Source organism: Trachinotus anak, unplaced genomic scaffold (assembly GCF_046630095.1).
Source record: "Trachinotus anak isolate AG129_WGS33_773 ecotype Australia unplaced genomic scaffold, CSIRO_AGI_Tana_v1 ptg000025l, whole genome shotgun sequence".
NCBI lineage: Eukaryota > Metazoa > Chordata > Actinopteri > Carangiformes > Carangidae > Trachinotus > Trachinotus anak.
In genome coordinates, this window is record NW_027273876.1 from 2,124,109 (window position 1) to 2,149,117 (window position 25,009).

Sequence of the window (25,009 nt, forward strand, 5' to 3'; positions counted from 1 at the left end):
GAGGAGAACGAGGAGTGGAAAGTAGCTTGTAGCAGCCACTGTCCCAGTGGATAAAACCACTACAGCGCTGTCACTGAGTCCCTTGCCAGCCTGTGGTGGTCTGGCAAGAGTCAGCGGGGCTTGACCCGGGGGTAAACCACTAACTGCCACCAGAGAGGGTCACAGTGGGGAAAGCGGGGCAGCTGTCAGGGCAACACGGTACAGTACACCACAGTAAAGACAAGCTATTTTACAGTCGCTTGCCCTTTATGTCAATCTTGAACTTTAGTTCTTGGCTTTAGTTTTTTCATGATTTCCTCTCCCTTTCTGTTTTGAAGCTGCAGTCAACTGCACCAAATGCCTTTTTTGGCAACTTGGCATTTTTTAAGACCACAGTCCTTTGTTGTTGTCATCTGTTGATTTTGTTTTTAGCAATACTAGCAGCATGGCTCCAGGGATGGCAATGTCTGTCGCTTGGTCCAGATTGAAATAACTCAAGAACTGTGTCTTGCATTGCCCTGAATTTTCGTACAGGCAGCTGTGGTGCCTAGAGGATGACTTTTAATGACTTTGGTGGTCCTTTGACTTTTCCTCTAGTGCCACAAGCAGATCAAAACGTCCATTTATGCATATGGAACGTATCTCAATATCACAACAGCTACATAATGGATTGGCACATTGAACATTTTGTACAATAAGTCCCAGAGGATGGTTCCTCATTACAGTTCACCTGACTTTTTCTCCACCACCACCTGCAGATTAACATGGTGGTGTTATTTAAATGTCTAAACAAGTATCGAATGGATAGTTTTGAAATTTGGTCCAAACATCTGTAGTCCCATGATGATGAAGTATAACATCCCCCGATGTTCTTATCTAACTCCATCATCAGGTCAATTGTTCAATTATTTGTACTTTTGCATTTATTGGTAATTAGCTAATGTTACCATGTTAACACACTAAACTTACTGCTGTTATACCCGCTAAATATCAACATGCTAGCATTGTCATTGTGAGCATGTTAGCATGCTGATGTTAGCATTTAACTCAAAACCACACACTACCAAAGTGGCTGTAGCCTGTAGAATTGTTTAGTCTTTAAGATGTGAGAAAATATTGACAAATTGTCCATCACAGCTTCCTAAAGTTCAAGCTGCTTGTTATGTTTGACCAACGGTACAAAACACAAAGAAATTCAATTGTGAGTTTCCCTATAAATAAAGTATTTCTTATCTTATCTGAAGAGTGCGTCTTAAAAGAAATTGTGTTCGGTGACAGATAAAAACTTACATATAGCACCTTTAAAGGAGGAGTGTAAGGGCAGGTGAGGTTGATATATTTTTACACAGCGAGTTGGAAGTCAAAGGTTATTTTTAAAATGATTAACAGTTAATCCCAGACTTCTTTCAGTAAGGAGTCAATGCACTGTAGTCACATGTAAACATGTCCACTTGATCATGGAGAGGGCCCTGGGGCATGGCCCGGATGGGGAACACTGCTGGTTCCTCCAGCTGGGCCTACAACCTCAACAGCATCGCACACTCTGCCCCACCTGTGACAATAAACAGCTTTATTACCTCCTCCCGTCCACTGACGCCATTTAATGCTTTCACTGGGATCATCCTGAGGTCAGATCCAACCAGAGACGTTCAACTCTCCCACGCATTTACACTAAACCCCCTAAAGCTGACCTGGAACACTGTGTCATACATTTTTAGTGGTATGCAATCAATCTGCAAAGATGACGTACTTGTACTTTAAGCTAAGTTGTCACTCATTAGACCACTGAGTGTGTTTTCAATTGGTGCCTCTTTACCATTTTGTAATTCAATTTATGTTACCACTGCTAAATTAAGTTTTACATCTACTTCAATGATGGTAACTGCCTCAGGTAGAGATGACTTGATACCACTTTGTTATTTCCAATACCACAACATGGAGGAAGTGCTGACCCTGATGTCAATCTGATACCAACTTTGTCTCTTTAGATCCTATAAGATGATGATAATTTATTCATATGCATTTTCTTAAAGTTGTCGAACACTTAATCCCATTAACCAAATCCAATGGCTGAAGAATGAATGAGTTTGAAGTACGCTTTTTGCAAATGCCAAGACAATGGTCAAAAATATTTCCATAAACAATATCAGTCAAATACACTTACTTACAATACCATGAACAATAGCAGGGTAGTTGATTCCAGTTAAAGGCAGCTGAGTGGAAATTATTTCAAATGCAACATCTGTATCTCTTAGATTCTATGCATCATTCATGTTTTCTTACATGTTCTGATTTTTTTTCAGATGCAGTAAAACCAGTTTATCCCAACTATCATACCATCTTCCCCAGGCTCAGGGCTGTACTCAGAACACTGCTGGTTCCTCCAGCTGGAACTACGGCTTCATCAGGTACAGTGAGAGTGTACTCTATACATCCAGTCTTCCATACATACACACTCGTCTGTAGCCCCTACATTCTAGATTCATTGAGAAGTAAATGAATGGTCAGACCGATTAATTGATCTCAGATGTGTGAATGGTTCCAGCCCTGATGAGGAACTTGTTCTGGTTCTTGTTCTCCCTTTTACAACCTCTGGCTTATTTGTGCATTTATACATTTGGGTTTTTTCTGCGACCCTTTTCCACCCAGTCCTCATAACTCCTTTAAATCACACTGACTGCTCACAGCTTTCCTTTTTCCATCAGTATATTTACCTTTTTTGCACCAAGTTTGCATTAGCCACGAGAATATGGTAACATGATCTCTTTTTTTTCATTGAAAAATTTATACAACACATGTCACTGCAGTATAGCTGGAGTTAAATGTTCTGATTGCCCACCGGCTCTTTTCAGGGGCAGTGTAAAAGACGGCTGTGTAGGTTAAGGAGTGTTAAAGAGCCACACACATGGTTTTCCTAAGCTGTAAATTTTATGGATAATTTCTGATGTGGTTACAGATTTATACCCCCCAACTAAGCACAGCAGCTGCAGGTAATTACCGACTCACCCGCCTTGCTCTACCTCCACTGGTTTACTCTGTGCGTCTCTTCCACTTCGTCTTTCTCTCTGACTCTGTTCACTGTGGCCTTTGATTAGATTTGAGGCCAGTTGAGATGAGAAAGTGACAGATATTTACTGCTCTGAAGTGTTCAGCTCTACTGTTGAATTTCTTCTCTCCATGTCATTAGATAAACTTAACCTAATCTACGACTTGTGCTGAGAGTTTTATTTGAGCACTCTCATTAGAAATAATTTGAGGTTCTGTTGCTTTACACGCAACATAAGATTAAAATGGCTGTTGTTAAATTAAGAATCATGCTTCTCCAAATTGTCAGTATTACAGGAACTCTGGAAAACACAGAACTGTTTCATTATCTAGGATTTTGAGGATCTTGGGTTCATAACAGGCAGCATTTATGCTCCCAACAGTGTGCTTTTCTGCTTTTGCTAAAAAGCATAAAAGGTTGTAAAATAATTAAATCTAATCTGGAAATTGAACTTTCGACTGATCTGAAAGCTTGAAAATCAGTGAAACAGGAAACATTATATTCCTGTTTACTACGAAACAGTCTGTATACAGGACTTGTTGAATGTCTCTACATTGTGGGATTGATACTTGAAACTACTTAATGCTGAATTTTAATTAAAACATATTTTCTCAAGAATTGAGTACAGGTGTTTTCCTTGGTGAACTGAAAGTAGCAGCTTGTACTAGCAACAGAGTGAAGGTACAGTCAGAGTCAACATGAAACATTGAGGTGATATAAACAGTGATGTGTTCACTTACCACTGGATGCACTGAAGTGGATTTTGAATTGCTGAGCTCAGGAAAAAAGTAAGCAAGCTACATAGTTGGTAACTACAAAACTTTGACCTGAACTGAACATAGATTTGAATCAACAAATGGAATATAATGTAGGAGAAACACAGCGCTGAGTGTGCATTTCTTTGCACAACAGCATCTGTCAAATAAATAAATATTACAGTAATGAAAAATAAGGTGCAGTGGGACTCAGTGCTAACGTTAGCAAGTTAAGTTAACTAGCTTCTTTAGATGAAATTTAACAAAATGTTGAATGTTGTAAAGGGACAGATAACTTGAACTGTTAATGTTTGACGTGGACTTGTTTGCAGGATATCCCGATGTTCGTAGGATACCGTGTAAGTACAGTATGATGATCTTCATTCAGAGACTAGGTTCAAAAGTGGTTTAATCGTCTGTCTACTCCAGCTGTAGTTTCGTTATAGTTTATACTGCCTTACACACAAAGTGAGGAGACTTCAAATTGCAGTTCGACTTGAAGTGAAGGATAAGGGTATTTCCTTAAAGAGCTTGTGGTCAGGTCATGGCATCCGTGTACAAACCCGTGTCACCTCCGTCTCATCAGTCAACACTTGCGGGCTGATAAATCAGTCAGTACAGGACCTTGGCAGTTCGTGGCATTAGGTGCACTCAGTACACTCTCCCAGCCTGCACTGGGGTGAGGTCCCACCAATGCGCTCATGCCCATAACTCAACTGCAGCCAAACCAACTCATTAGTGAAACAATCCTCACTACGTACTTGTGTGTGTGTGTGTGTGTGTGTGTGTGTGTGTGTGTGTGTGTGTGTGTGTGTGTGTGTGTGTCTGAATGAGCAAATGAGAGCGTACAGGGTGAGATTTCATGTTGTTCTGGAAGATTTGTCATCACAAGCTCAGAATGCATTATATTGTTACAATATCTCTTGTATTCCAACTACCTGTAACATTTTCCGATTTGCTAATATTTTCCATGATATTTTCCCACATTCGCTCAATCACTCCCAACACATTATCCACACATTATCCAGTCTTTGCTTGCACAATATTTATTCATGTTACACAATATTCCAAATGAGCACCCCTATTTAATGTGCTTATTAACCTTTATAAAAACAGACATATTATGAATGTGTGTGTATATGCAACACCTCAAAACTGACTGTGAGGACTTTTATGAGGAATGTTAGCAGTTCAGTGAGCGCTTTGGCAAACACGGTTTAGTAATCCATTTATGCACACTTTGCCTTTCTGTCAGACGTAGTGGTTAAATCATTAAAATGTGTGGACGATACGACTTTAACACTGTGTGACAAAGTGCTCATTAGCATCCACAGCCCCATATGGTCCCATGAGCTAAGCCATGAACACAAGGTTCACAGAAACAGATTGTCAGATCTGTGTTCGCCTCAACATCATACAAACGCAAGGTATCGTTTTGCTAACCACTGGGAGTTGACTAAAATATTGTAGCTTGGAAAATCATTGATTTAGTGAAACCAGATTGGTTGAATTCTTACTATATCGCCAACATGTGGTACGTAAAGGCAAGGCAAGGTAAGTTTGTTTGTATCGCACATTTCAACAACAAAGCAGTACAAACATAAAAGGCATTAAGAAAAGAGAAATAAAGATATGTACAATGGGGTCCAAAAGGGGTCCACTTTTGGCCCCTATTGTAAATGTAGAAGTACCTGGCCCGTCCTGAAAATGAATAGCAAACATGGACCAAAAATGGTGAAATAAATCGCCAATAAACCATTTGCTAATTCTTCCATTTGCTAACTGTGATAGACTGGTGAACTGTGCAGGTTCTACCCTAACTTTTGGCCATTGCATGCTGGGATTGGTGTCAGTCCCTGCAACTGAGAATAAGCTGATGACAAATAAAAGCTGATGACGAAATAAAAAGGGATGGTTTCTGCAAAACCCCTGATATTTTTTTTTTCCAAATGATTCATCCTGCAACATTTACACAGGGCAACTACATATTATAGTTTAGGTTTGGCAAGAAAACGGTGTTATGAGGAAACCTCATTATGGTGAAGTATGAAAGAAAACCAATGCTGACAGTTGTTGACAGGACGCCAACTCAGACTTATCACCACACTGCCCACCAGCCAATCCACCACCCTGACCTGCACACCCTTCATTTTCTCTGTGCTTCATGAACATCACACTTAGGCAGCACAGCGATGGTGCCAAGACAGAGGGTTGTCCGGCAAAAGCGTTGAGTCTGGCTCAACTTTTGCTGGTTCCACAACACGTCATTTGGCAAGACGCATGTTAGACAATCAAATGTTAGCATGTTAGCATACATTCCAGGAAGGTATTTCTACTGTTCGCATTGTGATCATCACAATGAAAAATCAAACAATTGCCACCATGAGCTGTAAAATCCTGTCAGGATATTATTAACCACTGGGCAGTATCTTGGCATCTGGTAAGCTTTCAAATTATATGACTCAAAATGTGCCTCCTGGATTGTGTTTCATTGTCTTACTGGTTCCTGAAGTGACATACTCCCACCGTTGCAGCCTTAACACAGGGCTGTTTTATGATTAATATACTGCTGAAACATGCTGTATGAATTTTACTGAAAGGGAAACTAGGGAGCCTGGGGAGTGGGGAGTGGTGATACATGTTTTTACATTAACATAGTGAGAAAGCTTCAGATAAGTGAGGAAAACGTCTTCACACAATAAATCCAGTTCTTGAAGAGGTTTTGATGCTAGGATCAATAAGTCTTGCATCTACATTGGTGTTGAATCCTTCATGAAGACAAATAAAGTCCTTTTCCTTTGACAAATGCACTATCCGGACTTCATCCATGCTCGATTTAACCAATGATTAGATTTCCAACTCCTTGCTCCCATGAGCTTCAATTAGAGGGCTTATCATTTGACGCCAGTGTCCAACTTACCTCTGAAAATCCAGTTGTTCATCTTTAATTTATTTTGTTAGCTTTATGGGATGTGAGGTGCAGAACAGTCAGGACCTAACTTTGAGGGTGTTCCAGTTCTTCTCTTATTAATCAGCAGCTATAAAGGCAATAGCAGAGGAAAATCAAGTCATAACAAATGTACAGTTCACTTTTCCTGTCCTGTCTACATGAAGAATTTACTGCTATGACTTTGAACTAACAACCAAATAGTAAATCTTACCCACTAAAACTAAGCAAAGAAATGCTGCAGGCAAAAAGTAAGTGTTCATCTCATTACAAAAAGCTTATTAGGCCATGTTTCTTGTTAGGCCACAGACACATTATTGTGTGAAGTAATACTTCGCAAGGGTGCATTTTAATTGAATCCTTGCCTTCTGTTCAAGCTTAATATCGACTATTCGATGATTATAGATGTTTCAGTGTATAAATCAATTCAGCTTTTCTCTCTCTTGCTCACACACTCAGGGCTGGACTCAATTATTTGGCCCAGTTGGGTTGATTTTGATTGTTGAACAAGCAAATGAGACATGACATGGAAAAACATATCCCTTTTTATATGAACCTGAAACTCCTTTAAGTGTGAGCTGTGCCTGCCCATTTGACTTGATGTATTTTTTGGGAAATTGATACAACCTTTTTATTCTTTTAAAAGTCATTTGAGCCCCCACCCCCCACCTCTATTCGTTGTTATGTATTTCTTGGCATATGCAGAGCTGAACAGCAAATACCTTGTTGATATAGTCATCACATAAATAAAAGCACAGCAACAGAATAATGAAATGATTTCTGCGTATGGTTATAGTCTGCAAAGGCAAGTTTCACTGATCTATTGGGATACTGAGTCACTTTCCATGTAACACATTTCAAAGAACTTGCAGCTGTTCGTGTGTAAACACACACAATTTCATAAGGCATAAGGATTTTGTATATACAGTATATTCTATTATTAGAGAGTTCAGAGAGGAGTACCAGGTGCATTAGAAGCATATTGGAGGTGAAAAGTGCACCCTGTGGGTCGTTCTGGGTGTCCACAGTCAATCCAAACATCAGACAGATGCTGGGACACTTTTAGATTCCGTTTATAGAGTCGACATGACAGCTGACAGCTCAGTTGGGTTAAACAGCCGCTACAAGTCGTGTTCTTGGACATGAACTGTTAATTGTGAGTCTTTGGACAATTAGCAAGTTTTACTAGACCGGAGCAACAGAACACCAAGCTAATGTAGTGTTAGCAGGGCTAAAGCTCCATTCAAGTTGTGAGATAGATGGTAGCCAAACGATTCCCCTGGTTGCAAGTGTTTGCATCAACAAACAACGCAAGATGCTGATAGCCAGTGTTATTACAACTGAGTATAATTTACATACTTATTGAATGATTATTTACTGTACAGTAGAGTTGTGAGATCAGCAGAGTTGGTGGTTAGAGGTAGAAATGGCAAAACATTTGCCAAATTAGCACTAAATTAGGGTATACTTACCTTGAATAACGGTCTTCTTCTTCATTGGTTTGCTTTTCAGATAATTCTTTATTCTTCGTGGAGAGTGTTCACATCATATCAGATGGATGGATTAAGAGCGAGGAGTCGTTTCACATCATAAAGCTGCTAAATCACTTCCTTTGACTGCTTTTGTCTACAACATGACTAATTGGTGTTGGTTGTGCACATCCTTAGAATTTAACACTGCACATCCACGAGATGCAATTCAGTAAAGTCATCAGCAGTTCTGGGTCACCACAACAATGGTGAAAAGTTTGGAAGAGACTTGTCTGCCAACTAGAGTGTGATGCTGCCGATGCCATTTTTTCCACCATGATCTCAACATCAACGTTATTGTAACCTCCATGAACTTCCACTTATGCACAATGTAAACTGAAGCCATGGGGACATTCAAGAAGAAGATTCTGTGTTTGGCTAGTAATTAATTGGCCCTAATCTTCCCTCAGGTTTCCTCTAGATAGATACAAAGTTCACAAGCAAGTATGTGAACACTGGCGTCATAGCCATTGTCTACACTTACGCGTAGCTAAAAAGCATTTCATGTAAAAGTATTTCATTGACCTAATGCTCTCTCTCATAAATTTGGCTTTAATTACGAATATTAGCTAACACAGACCATACTTATCATTAGTAAGGCTAAGACACAGATGGACAAAGATAGAGTAGCATAACATACTTTATCAGGGGCTAACTTACTAGTCAGCCAACAAGGCACAAAGCTAATGAGCTTTAGCCTAAGCTATTGGATCCATTTGCTAACAGGGCAAGTTAGCGTGGCTGCCAGCAACCACCTCTAGTGACAATATGACCTACTGTTTATCAAGCAGGAGCTTTGAATTACCCTTATAATGTTCAAGAAAGTTCCGGCAGGATATAAGTCTTAACTTCCGGAGTTGACTATAGAAACAATACTAGCAGCCTATTACCCCAAGCCCAGCCAGTTTCCTGTCAAACTTGGCCTAATGCCAGACTGCCAGTCTTCTAGCTAGTATCTTTAACACAAGCAAATCAAACTGGTAATTATAACTGAAGCTGGTCCTGGTGTTGCTTTGATACTCTGGACCTAGACGTTACCAAACCCCTAGTGACAGTAAATCTCACACTCAGCTGGGATAATGCACAGCTCTGGTCACTACTGTGTTTGGGCTCAGGCCTCTTGGCAAGTGTTGTCGAGAAGCTCATAATGTGATGTAAATGTGCCAACATCCTGAGAGAGCTGACACAGAGAAAAATAGAGCAGTAAGTGAATGCTTTAGCTTTCTTGATACTCACCCACTCAGCCTCATAGTGTCCTCCTGCCTTTGTCTCAGTTCATTGGATATATCATGAATGATCAAGTTAAATGATTGATATCTTCTAAGTTGTGACTTTTGGATTCGGAAGAAAGTAATTTTCTCTGGCCTCCTCTATCTATTCTTCTCTTAATATGTCAGTTTGTCCCAGAAGTGGACATTCTGGTGAAGAGACTGAAACATCTCTCGAGCCTGGGTGCTGTCCAGGCAGAACAAAACTCGTGGTTTTCTATTTGCATGAAGTGGACCTCGTCCACATTCTGGTGGGTAAAAATAATGAGAGGCTGACCGGGACAGAGTGTGCGGTGAAGATGCTGAGGTGAGGAAGGGAGGGGAGTGAGGGAAGCAGGAAAAGAGACTGGGAGCATGGAAAAGGGAGGGGCAGACAGAAAAGGACATGGGGTGATAGATGGGCCACACATTCACCATGATGTAAGGAGTAAAGCAGCTAAAGGTGTCATTTTTCCATGGCTTCACAACAGTTAATCAACTTTTCAACAGAAACTTAATCAACTACTATTCAGGTCAAAGGTATCAGTATGCTTTACATGAAACGTTTTGTTGATATGATGAACCCAGCGGACAGCTTATCTAGACATCCAGTTATTACCGAACATTATCATTCATCTGGAGTCGTGTTTCTGTCCACCTGATGAATCTTAGTGAATTATTCCCTCTCTTTTAGCTCTGTGCTTGGTCTCCACCAACTCCTGAGGAAAACATGTGGCTCAATTTTCTGTTTTGTATCATTTTACATTTAATATCTTTGGGTCCATTGGTCAGACAAAACAAGCAATTTGAAGATGTCACCTTGGGTTCTGAGAACTTATGATATCCAGTTTTGGCTGGATTGCAACAGTTACCCCATTGGTGAGTCAGCCGTTGCTCTTTCGAAATGACGTTACGTGAACAAGCAATGTTGACAACTAAACGCCATTGTTGCTAGCTTACCTAGTTTTCAGACCATTTCAGTGACTTTTCTTTCAAGAAAGCACCTACCAACAAATCTAGTGACTTTTTGGACAAACCTTATCTAGAAGAGAGTCACCAGTACTGTAGAAGGGGTGTGAGCTTGAGCTTCTCTTTCCCAGGTTGAGCTTCCCTTTCCCAGGCACATCTCTCCATGCTGACCATACAGAGGCTGATGCGAATGAGCTTCTAACTTTCTCTCTGAGTGATCATTTTTAGTAAATATAGCCAAAATCGCAGCACAGTCTTTGTCTTTAATTTATGAGTGTGGTGATTTTGTCAGACAACATCATGGTTATAAAACCAAGATTTTAGCCGCTGCAGAGATGCAGCCTGGAAGTGACTGCTGGTTAACATGTAGTCTTTGAGAAGAGCTTTACCGGAAATGTAGCTGTACTTTAATACAGAGAGCAGGAGAGGAGCAAGATAAAGGGCTGCAACCAGCTGACACTAGGCAGAATGTGAATATAACACCGTCCAGTTTTATACTAGGTTTAGTCTTGTTCACTGTTTTATGACACAGCCCAAATATTTAATTGATTACCCATAGAAATAATAGGAAAATTAACTGGTGATGAAATTAATCATTATTTGCTGCCCTGATCAAACCAGTCATTCTGTCAGCTGCTGAGATTTGTAGCTCTCAGAACTCACTTTTTGGCTGATGTTCTGTTTTGGAACAAAATACCCCTTCCCACTGACATTTGAAGACGCTCCGAATCTCCTCTGCCTCCTCCCCACTTGTTCTCAAAAAATATAAACAAATGAAAAACCCTTATTATTTTATTTGCATGGTGATGCAGCATCTCTTATTGCATCTCTTGTCTCTATTCTGAAAATATGACTTTGCTGTTTGTATTAGGGGATTGAAGGGTCATGGGGTGTTTGCTGTGCTGGGAGTTAAGCCAGTAAAGTTTAATAAGACTCATATCTGTCCCTTCAAGAGAATATGATGCAACAAAATGATGAATAAATGTATAGATGACCTGGATCGGAGGGACAAGGAGCTGAGTGCACCTGGATAGTCCAAGCCAGAATTAACATGTTGGCCTAAACCTCATCCTGCCCTCCTGATCAGGCCCCTGTGATGTGTAAACGTATCCTACCCCATCGCCGTGCCACGAGCTAACAGCCCCGCTCCCCTGCAGAGGGAGGCTGGACTCTGCATAGTTTCCACTCACTTGTTCACTTACACTTACAAAAATAATTAAAGGGCATGTTTTTAAGGGGCTCCGGAGTGGTCCTGATGTCTTCTTGCCAGAGCCTGCTGTCTGATCTCAGCTGGGCTCTAATCAGAGGGACCACCGAGTCAGGTCACTAACTGTTAAAGGAACAAACAGCGCTGACTCTGTTGCGATAGAGGCCACTAGTTTGGATGAGACCCTTTCGAAGGAAAAGGCATTAAATTCCAAGATGTTATGAGCAGGAAAACTTTGTCAGATACTGTTTCAAGAGGATGGGAAAGTAATTTTCTTTGTTTTTATTTTGAATTTTTTTTCATTACTTTGGAATTGTGATCACAGGCCCGAGTGTTTACAAACTGCTGTTATGTCTCTGCTATATAACCTGCAGATGTCACAGCAGAGGGAGGATTTGTCTGCAGAGCATCATGGCCTAGTTTAAGAACCAATTATACTGCAGATCACTGACTCCCTCACAAATACCTGCACCCATTGGGAACATATTAGGAAGCAATGTGTTCATTCTTTCCGAACAGGGGTGATGCACTCGTCTGGTATGGGCGGTTGTGTTCGTTGGGCGGCCACGGCCAAACCCTTTTAGAGGGGGAGAAGGAGAGCTCTGCTACTAGTTAGCATACATCTGTAGCTCTAGTTGACAAGAGCTGGACCTCAAAGGCCACAGTGCAGGCAGATAAATGTTGAAAAATGAAATGCAGCATCAACTTACAGAAACACACGCACGTCCAGGCATCCAGACGTACATCGCACAGAGACCAGCGAGGCAGTCGGCATCCGTTTGCGTGTCTGGTTTCTCCTGCTTTCATAAACTTGTGCAAGTGAGCCAAGGCGCGTTGCTGCCATGTGTTCTCCCTCCATGCCACACATTAATGAGTGAAGATATCAGCGGCTGGGAGGCCACGCAACGGAGTCTGAGTCACAGAAATGTTTAACCCAGCTAACCTGGCCTTGGCTGGCGTTCCTGCGTCTGTTTACATGTGCTCCTACTGACAGCAGTGAACTTGGTAATTGAATTTTATTCTCCAGTTCAACACATGGGAAAAGACAGCTACTTTACCCACAAATATTTTTCTGTCTCCCTTGACCGTCTTGTTTTCTCGGACAGTTTTCAATTTAAATTTGTTTTCACTTCTCTCGTGTCTTCCAATTTCGCCCTCAAGAACAAACATCAGACTCATCGCTTCCGAACATGTTCTGCTGTTCTTCGTCATCTTCTCACCTTGTGTGTTTCCAACAAGTCATGTTGTTGTACAAGTGTGGTTTTGATCTGTGTGCCCCCGTTACGATCCTTATATAAGTGAAACTCCCCAGGGAGCCATACAGATGGACAACTTACAGACGTTCTTATGTCATGAACCAATACGAGCACATTAGGCTCCTCTGCTGTGCACCACCACACGCTGTATGACCACACAACCAGGCAGTTCAGTGGGAAATGCTGATCAAATCCAGATGCCTTTTTTCATGCTATCTCGTTCTGTCTGTCTCTCTCTCACGTACTCTTCTGCATACATGCTCCCACACACATCTGTAATAGTATACCCTGTTATATTATATATTTCCACTTCTCATATTTATATCTATGTGGTGCTTCCAGGCTGCTTTAAAAACTCCAGGTTTGGTTTTCTATCAGGCTGCATCATTTCCAGGGTCAGCTTAGATCCTGTATTCATTTGAAAGCCACATCAAATATTTTATCAGGCTTTTTGCAATTTCAGTTGAGTAGCATGAGACTTGTAGTGCATGAAATATTGAAACAAAATTGATGTTGTCCGCCTGTGATGTGCATTTCAAATTAAACCACGGGGAGACTTGCTGCTGGTCAGATGCTGTACATTGATATTGGTGAATTTCTCGTAGTTTTTTTTTGGCTCACAGAAGCGTTGCTTAATGAGTATTTTTCTCAATGCAAGTGCTTCTTGGTCTGTGAGGTGTGCAGCCATGGAAAGTGTAAAGCTGCCTGCTGGGAGCTAGTTAAGCCATAGACACTAATTACATGGCAGACAACATGTTAAAAGCCTGTTGAAGTCTTATTAAAAACACACACACGCAGTCGAACGCTCTGACATAAAGAGATCGCACTCCCTGTTCCAGCGGCCTGTCTTGTTCCCCATCATCTATCAGGTTATGAGAGAGGTTTGAGAAATGTAAAGGCCGACCTCGCCTCTGATGGCGGGATTCAAAATAGAGTCCTGACTGCGATCTATTTCGGCAGCTGGAGAGCTCCATTTTGATTGGCAAGAGGATTGTTTTCCCTTTCATTGTGAGCAGGCTTATTTTGGTGCAGAGAATTTCTCATGAAAGAAAATTAGCCGCTAACTTGCTCAGGTTTCCTTAAATAAATTGAATTTGTGGAATAAATTGAAAAGTACATGCGGAACCAGAGAGTGTGGGGGAGGCAATGAATGCAGAATTTACTTCCCTGGCTCAGAAGTATGCTGTTCATCCTGTAGCAGTTATGTATCAGTGATTACACAATGAGTACCCAAACAAGCAGCAAAGAGAGAATATTATCTTACACCAGTGATGGACAGGTCTCCCTGCAGTTTCTGGATACTGAACTTCCAAATCTTGCTCCCAGACGGGTCACCTGTGCTCATCCTCGCCAGGTTGGACCGCATGTGCAGCATCTCAGGCGTCGCTCTGCGGAGGTCAGCGTCGGAGAGGTGTTTTCACAGCTGTCCCCGGCTGCGTGCACTCACAACCCCACATTTAGACAATACACGCACAAACACTCTCTCACACACACTCGAAACTTCCTGCCAAAGTTTCCCAGTATACACAGCAGAGAGCGGAACTCCAGGGATGAAGGAGAGTACAGTAGATTACAAACCTCCACCAGCAGCAAGAGTGAAAGCAACAAAGCAATTTCCTCTAACACTGATGGGTTTCAGTGTTGCAAGTATCACAAGGTCACATGATACTGTAATTTTCAGGACATTACATGTAGTAAAAAGTCCCATATACTCTGATATTTAAATGAATTTTGCACTGAACAAGAGCTGTGAATTTTGCATCCCATTTTTTACCCTGAAGGGATCACTTCAGGGCCAGTTTGGACAGGAGGAATGACAACAGCAACCAATAACCACTCAAAGCACATAAAATAGGATAGAACTAAGAATTCATCTGAGCCTATCCCAAACCTTTTAAAATCTCATTACAATTTGAGGATGCATGGTCATGGGTTACTTTTCCAGAGTATTTTCCCAAACACTGGGCTGCAGCTTTGATGACGTCATGGCATTGTGGTTAGCTGACTCATGATGGCCTTCTCTGAGCCTCTTCATCTAAATAAACCTGAACCAGAGAAGAGGACTGAATATTGTGACAGAGTCCCAGGAAGACAGGTGATCTGGTGACACACCTTGAGGAGGAAAAGGTTCAGGTGTTACAGGTTACCAGGCTGTTCAATGACATTTTCATTTGATACAAACAGCAGATAGCAGGAGGTGAACTACCTCACAAATGTAACAGTAGATGCGTGTGTGTCTGAGACACACTGAAGTTTGTCTGAGTTTGTACAGTGAGTCATCAGATCAAATCCAAAAGTAAAAGTGTTTATAGCTGTTCAGAATGACTGCACTCAAGCTGAAGCAAAAAGTCTCAACGCAATGGATTGTATTTGTATTTCATGGAGCTCAAGGTTGATGGGTTCAGATTGCTTGTTTTGTCCGACCAACAGTCTGAAGTCCGAGGACGTTACATTTGCAACACCACAAAACAGAGAAAAGCAACAAATCTTCAAATTTGAAAAGCTGGAACCAGTTAGGCATTTTTTTTGCTTGACAAATAGTTTAAAAGCTTTAGTATGTGTGTCATCCCAACATCTCTAATGGTAAGTGTTTATAACTGCCCATTCATTGTGTCTTGAGAGGGGGACAAACAGAGGTGCTCACTCAAAGCGTTCATGTTTGTAGACATGTGAAGTGAGTGATTGTCAGATTGTCAGGTCTGGAAAGCCCAGCTCCCACCATCAGAGCAGGTTTGGACACTGTTCGATCAGACTGACAAGCGAGGCCCTTAGAGCAGCTAAAATCACATATTACACTTTTTTGTAATTTTTATTCAGCTTGCACCCTGGACAGCTCTGCAATAAAAGTCTTCTTTGTTCTCACACTAAATGAGTTAACTGAACTAGATGCAAGAACCAGCTGATAGTGGAATTATTTAAGACAGGACAGTCTGTTCATGGTGCTAAGTGTTGACCTGTTTGTGTTAAGCTCCAGTACAACCATGAAGCCACATTCCAGGGAGCGGCCTGATTTAATTTTGGACATTTATAAGCAATCTGATTGAGACCAGAATGCGAACGGATGAGGGACATTGTATCCTGCCATGCGAGTTGTATTTGTCACAGTGTTATTTCATGCTCCTGACTGGAATAATCTCCAAAAAGTCTTTGATGTCTTGACCCTGCATTTTCATGGACTGTTACGGCTGGGTGGCCAAAGCCACTCTGTGGGGAAAGTCTCTATGTAAACACAGTGAATCACAACCACACATTCTGTAAAAAGTTCTCAAGCACATCCAAGAATCTGGAAATGCCCTCTTTGATGTCACACTGGGAAGAGATAAGGAACTCCAAGTTGTGACATTTACAGCCTCTGCTTCCTGTCCAGCCGATGAAGTCAAGATTATTTTATCCGACTGGGAGCCTGCCATCACCTACGCTTGTAGGTGTGTTTTTTGTGCCTGCATGTGTGAGTGGGTGTGTAGTATCCAGTGTGTACCGTGTGCAGGAATAGCTCTGGAATTCAAGCCTCACTCTTAGGAATGTGGCTTCAATTAGGTCCGTCTGATTTAGTCCACAGTGCTGCATGGGTCAGGAACGTTCGGCCTTCCGATATCCAGCCTCCCTATCGTTTTGACACCAAATTCTTTCCTGTGTATTCAATGTTAAATGCGGCAGTCAGTGAATTTGCAAAATTACATTTCACAATTAGGATTTTTCCCACCACAGGGTCTCTTTACCTGCAATTCAACTGCAACAATCTACATCAGCGTTTGATCCCTAGGACCCAAAAGTGTTCCAGAGAGTACCTTTCCTACCACGAAACATCTGAGTGGAGTTTACTGAGCTGAACATAGCTGACTGGTCAACCACAAGCCTCGAAACTGCAAAACTGTTCTGTGGAATTCAGTCAGTCCGCAAACAAATCCTGTTGTAACTAGAATCAACATTAGGACCAGGAATGGGATTTTCTTTTTTAATGTTTTTGACGTTTAAACAGCAGTTGTGTTGCCAACCTAAGACATTTGTCAAAACATTTGTGGCTATTGTTTTGTATGTGAACCCATATACCAACACAGGTTGACGCGTGTTGTTGCGTCAACACACCCACTCTCATACTCTGTTAACCAGTGTCCACGTGCTGCAGAATAACAGTTTAGTTATATTTGCTTCCTGCATTGGCACATCCCAGCTACTGTACCTCAGCTACTTATTGGGTGGTCATGTTCGTGCCGGAGCTTTAAATGAGGACAATTGCAGAACAAAAGAGACTTTTTTCTGCATCTTCCTTTCAGGTTATGTAATAGAGAACAGCAGATCATCACTATTCCTCCTTTCTGGCATTTTCAGTCTCTCTTTAAAACATGGTTGAAACACTTTTCTCAGGGCCGTATCCACTGATCAGCCATAAGATTTCAAAGGTCCCATATTACATAAAGGTAGATGTCCATGTGTTTGTGATTAAAAAGCAGGTCTAGGTTCTATATTAATACTGTGAAAGTATCAAAGCCTCAGTCCACAGAGAAATGCACACAGCCTGTATTCAGAAACTGAGCCTTAAAACCAGCCGTCAGGACTTCTGGAACTTTGTGGTGTCTATGCACCAAGCCCCGCCCACCTGGACCCACCATCCAACCTTGCAGGATTTGGTTTCTCTGAGTGTTTACCTGAAATCTGCTGTATTTTTATTGGCTCACTCAGAAAACAGTCATCAAACTGTTGTTACTAGAGCTCCAGAGAGAAGCCTGAGAGAGGAGATGTAAAACTACAAACTACAGGAAAAGTGTAAAATATGGGACCTTTAATGTTAGGGCTGATCGGTGTACATCGATATACTGTAAACAGTCCTAGTAAACTGGTCTATTTTCTTGAATGACTTGGAAATTTTGAAGTTAACCACTGATGCCATCGGCTACTCTAGCTTCCATTTGGACTGAAAATGACATTTGCTGCGTCACTCACTACTCGTTGATTTGTGCAAAACAGAGCACAATACCAATTTTGGCAATCTGATTAACAGGCAAGTAGCAAATATCCTTAGTTTCAGATGGTGCTCTGTTGAAGCTGTGACCAGCTGACAGGCCTGGGATTGATGTACTCGGTTTCACCTCTATCATTCTCCTAATGTTGTTTCCTATGGCAATCGGACAACCAAACCTCAAAAAATGATATAACCCATTCGCCTCTCACCAAAGCAATGAACGGTCAAGTGCACTGAGACACGAAGGAGTGCTATGATAGGAAAATGATCTAATCCACTTCTCTTTGTAATGTCTCACAAGGCGATATTTACTAATTTGCAGAATCGATACCACTGGCAGGAGATGACAAAAAGGGGAGAGAAAGAAGAGAGATTTGTCATCCAAAAATTACACTCCATTTACATTTTCTCCATCCAAACATCAACACTGTGTGACAGGCCAACAGCATGACCAGCCTCTAATGGCAGCAGCCCCAGTGTGGATGCAGAGACCTCTGCATGACCGCACTCTGGGCCCGTCTGCATGCAAAGGCCTCCGTCTCTCACCTCAAACATAATCCCACACAGCTGAATCCAGTCACCGGGAGACCTCTGATAACACCGGTGCACTGAGCTAAAAATAATTCCAGAGGATTAAATCTGGGCTGTGATAAAATCAAGATGAGTCTGTGACTTTGGGCATGTCTTCAGCTGTCCATTTTTAATCACAGCAATCAAAACAAGCAGCAGTGTGAAGCCAACTTCAAGAGTGCACTTTCTGACCCTCCTTTCATGTCTCCTCTTGCCTTGTTTTCCATCATCCAATCTCACTTGATCGGAATAATTTCAGCACTTTTTCCTGTTTCCTGTTTGGATATCTGGCCTGCTGCATTGACCACTACAATTACTCAAAGAGTGTTGTTGAGAATGTATTGGAAAAGCTTTGGAAGGATGAGAGCAGGAGGAGCAGGGCTGGCTGATAGCATGACGGAGGTGCGTAAATGGATGATTCTGTTGTTGCCTGGGAAAATACAACAAACAAACCCGTGGAAAAAGATGTTGTTTACACTGACAGACAAAATCCGTTTCACTTGTCTTTTGTTCGAAACACCGGCAGAAGTGTTCTATGACAAAAGGTGTTAAACCTTGGATTTCCCGTACAGGGAATATTTGGAAAGTGGACATGGAAAATGGGCCGTTTTTTCCACTCGGCTATCACACCTGATTTATTTGAGATATTCCTGGAAAGTCTTGCCACTGCTGCTGTCTCTGCTTACCCACGCGAAGGCCGGACCTCAGGCTCGCCAGGCGCCCCTAATCACACACCACGCAAACACATCAGAGTGATCTGAGGCTGCAGGAGTGTATGTCCAGATATTAACGTAACCGTAAGAGGAAACAGTTATGATTAAGAATAACAATAAAATTTACAGAAGGGGTGGGGAAAGCAGCCAAATTAGACCCAGCTGGAATGTCAGTGTAGTGCACAGTTGGCTGCTGCTGTGCAGACAGTGCGGTTGGGAATTAGGAGTGGGAGGGGGGAAGTATAGTTTCTGAATATCTTTGCAACCCAACCCTCTTACTCAGATCTGCAATATTACTCAATCTCAGCCAAGAGGTTCATTATTGGTGCCATTTGTTTTCTTGTTTTTAGCAGGATATCTTAAAAACTCACTGAAATGATTATCTCAGAGTTTTAATGGCAAAGTTTCCTTCTTACACATCCAGCAGAGTAACTTGTGCAGAGGTGTGTTTATGGCCATGTGATCAATGTTAGTCCAATATTCACTCTTCGTATAGCTCTGTTTAGCTTCTCCGCCTCTACAGAGGAGCTTATCTGGTTCTTTAGCTGCTAAATGCTCCACTATATTCACCAGCTAGTTGCTAAATTTGTGTGTCTGCAGTTTGGTGCTGGGCTGATTTGCACTGCAAGTAAATTATTTTCATTATTAATTAATTAACAATTAATTAATAAAAAAATTTCAGAAAAAAATGTTTTTATTTCCCAAAGCCCAGATGTGTTCATGTAGCTCATATAATTCTTCCAGAGTCCAAAACCCAGAGATACTCATCAAATTGTCATATATCACAAAGAAAATCAATCACTGGTGGGTGTTGACATGAAAGTTACCATTTTAGTGTGGATGGGTTTAAAAACATGAAGGCTGTTGTAATGACCCACACAATGGGTGCAGCGTTCTCAGAATGTTATTTTTAATCTGAATTAAAGGAAATTAATTTGCGTTAAAATATATACAGTGATGGACAACCGTGGGTTTACACCCGTCCAGATTTTTTTCCCCATTCAGATGAGTGGACATGAGTGACGGCTGTCCCCAGTGCATTTAGAGAGCAGTGTGTCAGGTCAGAGAGAGGTGACACACTCAACATGTCTATTTAAAGAAGACCTGAGTGATGTGTCATCCTTCCTTTCTAATCCACCTCAGACGTTATCGATCTCCTCAGTCAGACCAGCAGAGTTTGGAGGGAGACGATGATGCTTTGATGATTGTCCAGATCTGACACAAGACATTTGTCTGTTCCCATACCAACGGTGTATTTTAGTAACCAAACACAATCTGGAAGATGAAATTATTCATTTTTTCTGTCATCCACAAGACCAATTATATGAGTTTGGCTTGGAATTAAAAGGAGGTGTGGAGCAGATCGTTTGGCTTAAACCATGAAAATATTCTGAATGTCTGGGATGAGTCACCTACACCCAATTTACAACATGTTGCAGCTCGGATGCTGCTTGGACTCATGGAGTCTCTGACAAAAACAGTACTATGTCATAACTTCATGAACTTCTCTTACTTTGTTGGAGAAATTCTGCGACCTGCGTTATGGTGCTGCAGTGTTGCTTTGTCTAATCCCGGCATGAGGCATCCAAACTTTAAATTCAATGGGTTCTTTATGTGCAAGGTTCAGAATCTAAACGATGAAAAAGTCTGAATCTGAACAAATAAAATCTAAAACACGACACCTGTTGGTCGGAGTTGCATCGCGACAACACTGAAATGCATTCTCAGCGGTTATGAAGGTGGGACGTATTTGCCTATTTGTAACCTGTTGCTCTGCTGTTGTCTGCTATTGACTGGATTTCACATTAGTTTTATGTAGGGACAGACTGGATACAAGATTTACAAGCTTCAATCCAAATACAGGTCAAAAGGTGAAAATGATGAAACAAAAAAAGAGCCTGTCCTTTGCCAGATGTTTTTCATTGAGGGTTCCATGTGCTATATTCTTTTCTGAAACCCCAGTTTCTAAAAATAGCGACCAATTAGCTCCTTCATATTGGCAGTTTCAGAAAGAATCCTTTATTGGAAGTGAGAGTTTCATCGACAGTATCAAACATCATAAATGTATAATTAGCTGCATGCTACAGTGGGGAGGAACAGGTCATTTCTGGGTGTTAACTTTTCTTTGTTGCTTTCCCTTCAGCACTCGCCAAGGAAGGAAGCTTTTTTAATGGTATCAGATGGTTAGCTCTACCCTTTTGACTCCTTAGGAAATAAAAAACTATGGGCATTGATTCCCAGGCATCTGATTGCTGCAACTCAGCACTGCACCCTGGGAAATTGTGAGTGGTTCATTGTCCTGAACAACATGACCTCATTCCCTCCCTGGGGAGAGGTCCCACGCAGAAAGGGGGGGTGTTGAAAAACACACCTTACTGTGCTTGATGTGTAATAACGGGGCACGTGGTCACTGATAAGAGAATTTAACACATTCCTCCATGTGTGGCTTTTCAGCTTTTCTATCGCTGCCTGTGGACAAAGTGAAGACTGCCGGATGAGGACTGTAGCAGGAGGACACACAGATGATTCTGCTGCCAGCTTTTAAAACGCATCAATTGTGCCGACATGGTTTGTTGTCAGTTAAAGACCGCAGCCAATGAGGAGTCCACCAGGCCGACATGCAGCTTCACTGTGGCAGTGCTTAGTGGAAAGTGAGGTGAGTGCTGTGTGCTCAGTGCAGGACATTATTGCCTATGGCCCCAGGGACTGGGTCATTGACCTGTTGTGCCATCTCCCAGGGGTTAGACCTGTTCAGGGGCTCCGTGACGTCCCGGGATGACGAGCAGCATGTGCTGCTGATGGCACGTGTTGGCAACATAAGCACCTTTCAGACACTTACCAGCAAATTTACATGTCAGCTTCATGTTTACAAAAGAAAATGAGTCACTTTTCCTTAAGCTAAAATAGGACCTAACAACATGTCCATAATGTTTCAAACATGGCTCAAGTCTGAACTGAATGCAGTCACATTAAAGGGTTAGTTCACCAAAATGATAAAAACATGTTTAGTTTTTTTAATTTGAGGGTAACTGACCATTTAAAGGAAAGACACCAAAGGCAGGAGACAGAAATGTTAAATGTGCCTTGTTAGGACCAATAAACAGTCATTTTATTATAATTCCTCATGCACAAATGAAATAAAATCTATTTGATTTAGCACAAAATACTGTGAATGAGTCAGTTGTTAGGGAGGTTCTTGTCAAGTGAGGCTGAATTTTTTTTTTTTGTTCTTTTCACTTGTAGTAGTGGGCAAGAAAAGCACATTGTCAGATCATTAGTCATCTTCCCTACATTTTCAGCCTTGATTCATACCAGCTACTCAACTCTGGTACAGTATGTCATGTCACTCTTAAACAATGCTTGGGTGTCGTTGGACTGGAAACCACTGCTCAGGTGCCAAAAAACCTAACAGACAGATGAAGTCAGAAACAGAACAGCTGCCATGTCTGAAATAGGCTGTACTGTATATAAAGTGTGAAAATGGACCGGTGACATCTTTTTCTCCTGGATAAATGATGATGGACAGACCTGGAAGACTATGAGTCACTGTTTTTAGTTCTTATAGTTTTACATTATTCTCATACAGCACCAGTCCTTACCTGTCAGTGCAACTTGTGCACACGTGGTTGACACAAAGGACGAACATGGGTTGGCATGGAGGACTTATAATGGAGGTTACTGGTTATTTTTACATCTCAAAAAGAAGTGGCGGAACTAATGATGGCATCAAACAGTCGAGCATGACAATGATAAGTAGCCTCTAAACCATCAGTGGTTTAAAAAGCAGGGAAACGAGCAGCATGTGGCTTCAGTCTCTGACAGCTCCACTCACTGTGGCTTTCCATCAGACACCCCACGGCTGTATGTCCTGTTTGAAGGTTTCATGTTTTCATCTCTTCAGTGGAAGTTCAAGTCCCATGCTTCATGTCTGTCGGTATTTACTGGTTAAGTCTACTGTACTGAAACTGAGGCGTTTCCTCGTTATTTTTCTGAACACAAGCTTAGTAAAACTGTTGAAAAATGCAATAAAAACAAAATAAAGTTTATTTTCAGATATTTAAACATCCTATAATGAAGCAGTTTGTCAATGTCAATGTAAAGCTGAGGTTTATTTTTTGCATTAGAGGTAGAATTATTAGTTATTGGTGGATTGTTCTTAACTCTTCATTAGGAGAACTTTCCCTTTAGTTTCAAATGTGACAGCCCCTCACCTTACCCAAAGTAACTGTTTTCAATAAGTTGAGAGGGAAAAGAGTTGACTTCACTGAAGCAGCTCCCCAGTATCAAAAACATGATTCATGTTGTCCATACGCACAGTTACAACACACAGCAGTGGCCTTGTGGAAAAAGCTGCCCTCGTTTTCCAGATAGAAATAGGAAATCAACGTCCGACCTTCAGCAGTGGAGGGAAAGAAAATAAAGATGAGGAGCAGAGGACAACACAAATAAACAGCAACAACTGTAGTAACAGTGACATGTGATGTCATGTGATGTTACAAAAATGTTACAGAGAGCGGCTCTAACAGTGCAGACTGATGAGAGCAGCTCTGCGGTAGGAAAGATTTATTTCTATTTTCAAGTCCAATAATACACTGAGAATAGCACAAGCTCATTACACTGTGGGTGTATTTGTCTTCATTTGTCATCCTAATATTTGCTAATAATGATAATTAGTGGAAAGAAAAGCGTTTGTAAAGGGAAGAGGTTTAATGTGGAATTTGGTCTGAATCAGGCACCAAAACATTGTACATCGTGCGAAATCTTCCACATAAACTATGACAGAACCTGAGTCCTCTTGTTTGTTTAAAGAAAAGATTTTTAAAATCTGAATTTCAGCCTTGGGAGCATTAACTGAAATTTTGTTGCTGCATCTAAAAACAAAGGAAAAATCTTAAATCATCAGAAATATGTTTTAGATCAGAGCGCTTTACATCATGTGGGGAGGAGGACGATCATTTTTATTCTAAAAACAGTCTATTATCAGTGTTTATTCAGTATTAATTTTTTTATTGGCTTTTACTAACAGCATTTCCCATAAGCCCACAGATCATCAGGCTAAATGTCACAGCTCGAAGAAGAGGTGAGTCCATGAGCAAGTCAGGGGGCTGCAGTTAGTTCAGACAAGTCTGTAATAACAGCAGGACAGAGAGAAGTTTTATCTATATGGATCCATATGAAGTTTTATCTATTGTTTTTTTTTGTTGTTGTTGTTTTTTTTATTCTATGTCCACAAAGCTTAATTTTGTTAAGTGTATGCTGATTTGTCTCAGATTATGTAAAGTAAACCCCAGGAACACTGGAGTTGAGGCCTGGACTTGGGTACACTTCTAAAGTCTGTTTGGTACAGTTTGAGAAAGACACAGCCAGTCACAGCCAAATCTGTTTATTACAATCAAAAGAGTATTAAATCTCATCCCTTCAGAGGGTTGTCATTCAAACTGAAGCCTGTCCAGCAACCACAGTGAGAAACAGCAACACTTTACAAATGATTTGCAAACAACCAGTAGCAGAGTCAACACATTAGATGCACATAACCCTGGGATCAGACCGTGAGGAGGCTTGATGAAGTCAACTCTCAGTAGCTTTGACTTGACATCTTGTTTGGACATGTGACTGTGCAACGTCAGCTGCTCTCTGAGACTGTGAGTCCGTGCAGAGCCAGATGCAACGAGTGCTTTTGAATTTCTGCCCAAGTTTTCAGTGTTTGTCATCAGGACATTTTAAGAGTGTTAGTGTTAGAGCGGAGTTGTTTTTCATTTCTGACTCCGTGTCAAAGTAGAAGTTGATCAGGTTTAAATGATTTCAGCTTTGATCTGAAATATTCTGATCGG

At 41.3% G+C, this 25,009-nt stretch overlaps 1 long non-coding RNA gene across 1 annotated transcript in view; it reads left to right on the forward strand.

Moving 5' to 3' along the window:
- LOC139609166 (uncharacterized) overlaps positions 1–23,240 on the forward strand; it is an 83,360-nt gene extending 60,120 nt beyond the window's left edge. Inside the window, exons 2-3 of the long non-coding RNA XR_011685167.1 lie at positions 2,283–2,387; positions 21,633–23,240. This is a non-coding gene — a long non-coding RNA (uncharacterized lncRNA). The remainder of the gene's footprint in view (positions 1–2,282; positions 2,388–21,632) is intronic.
- The last annotated feature ends 1,769 nt before the right edge of the window (positions 23,241–25,009 follow it).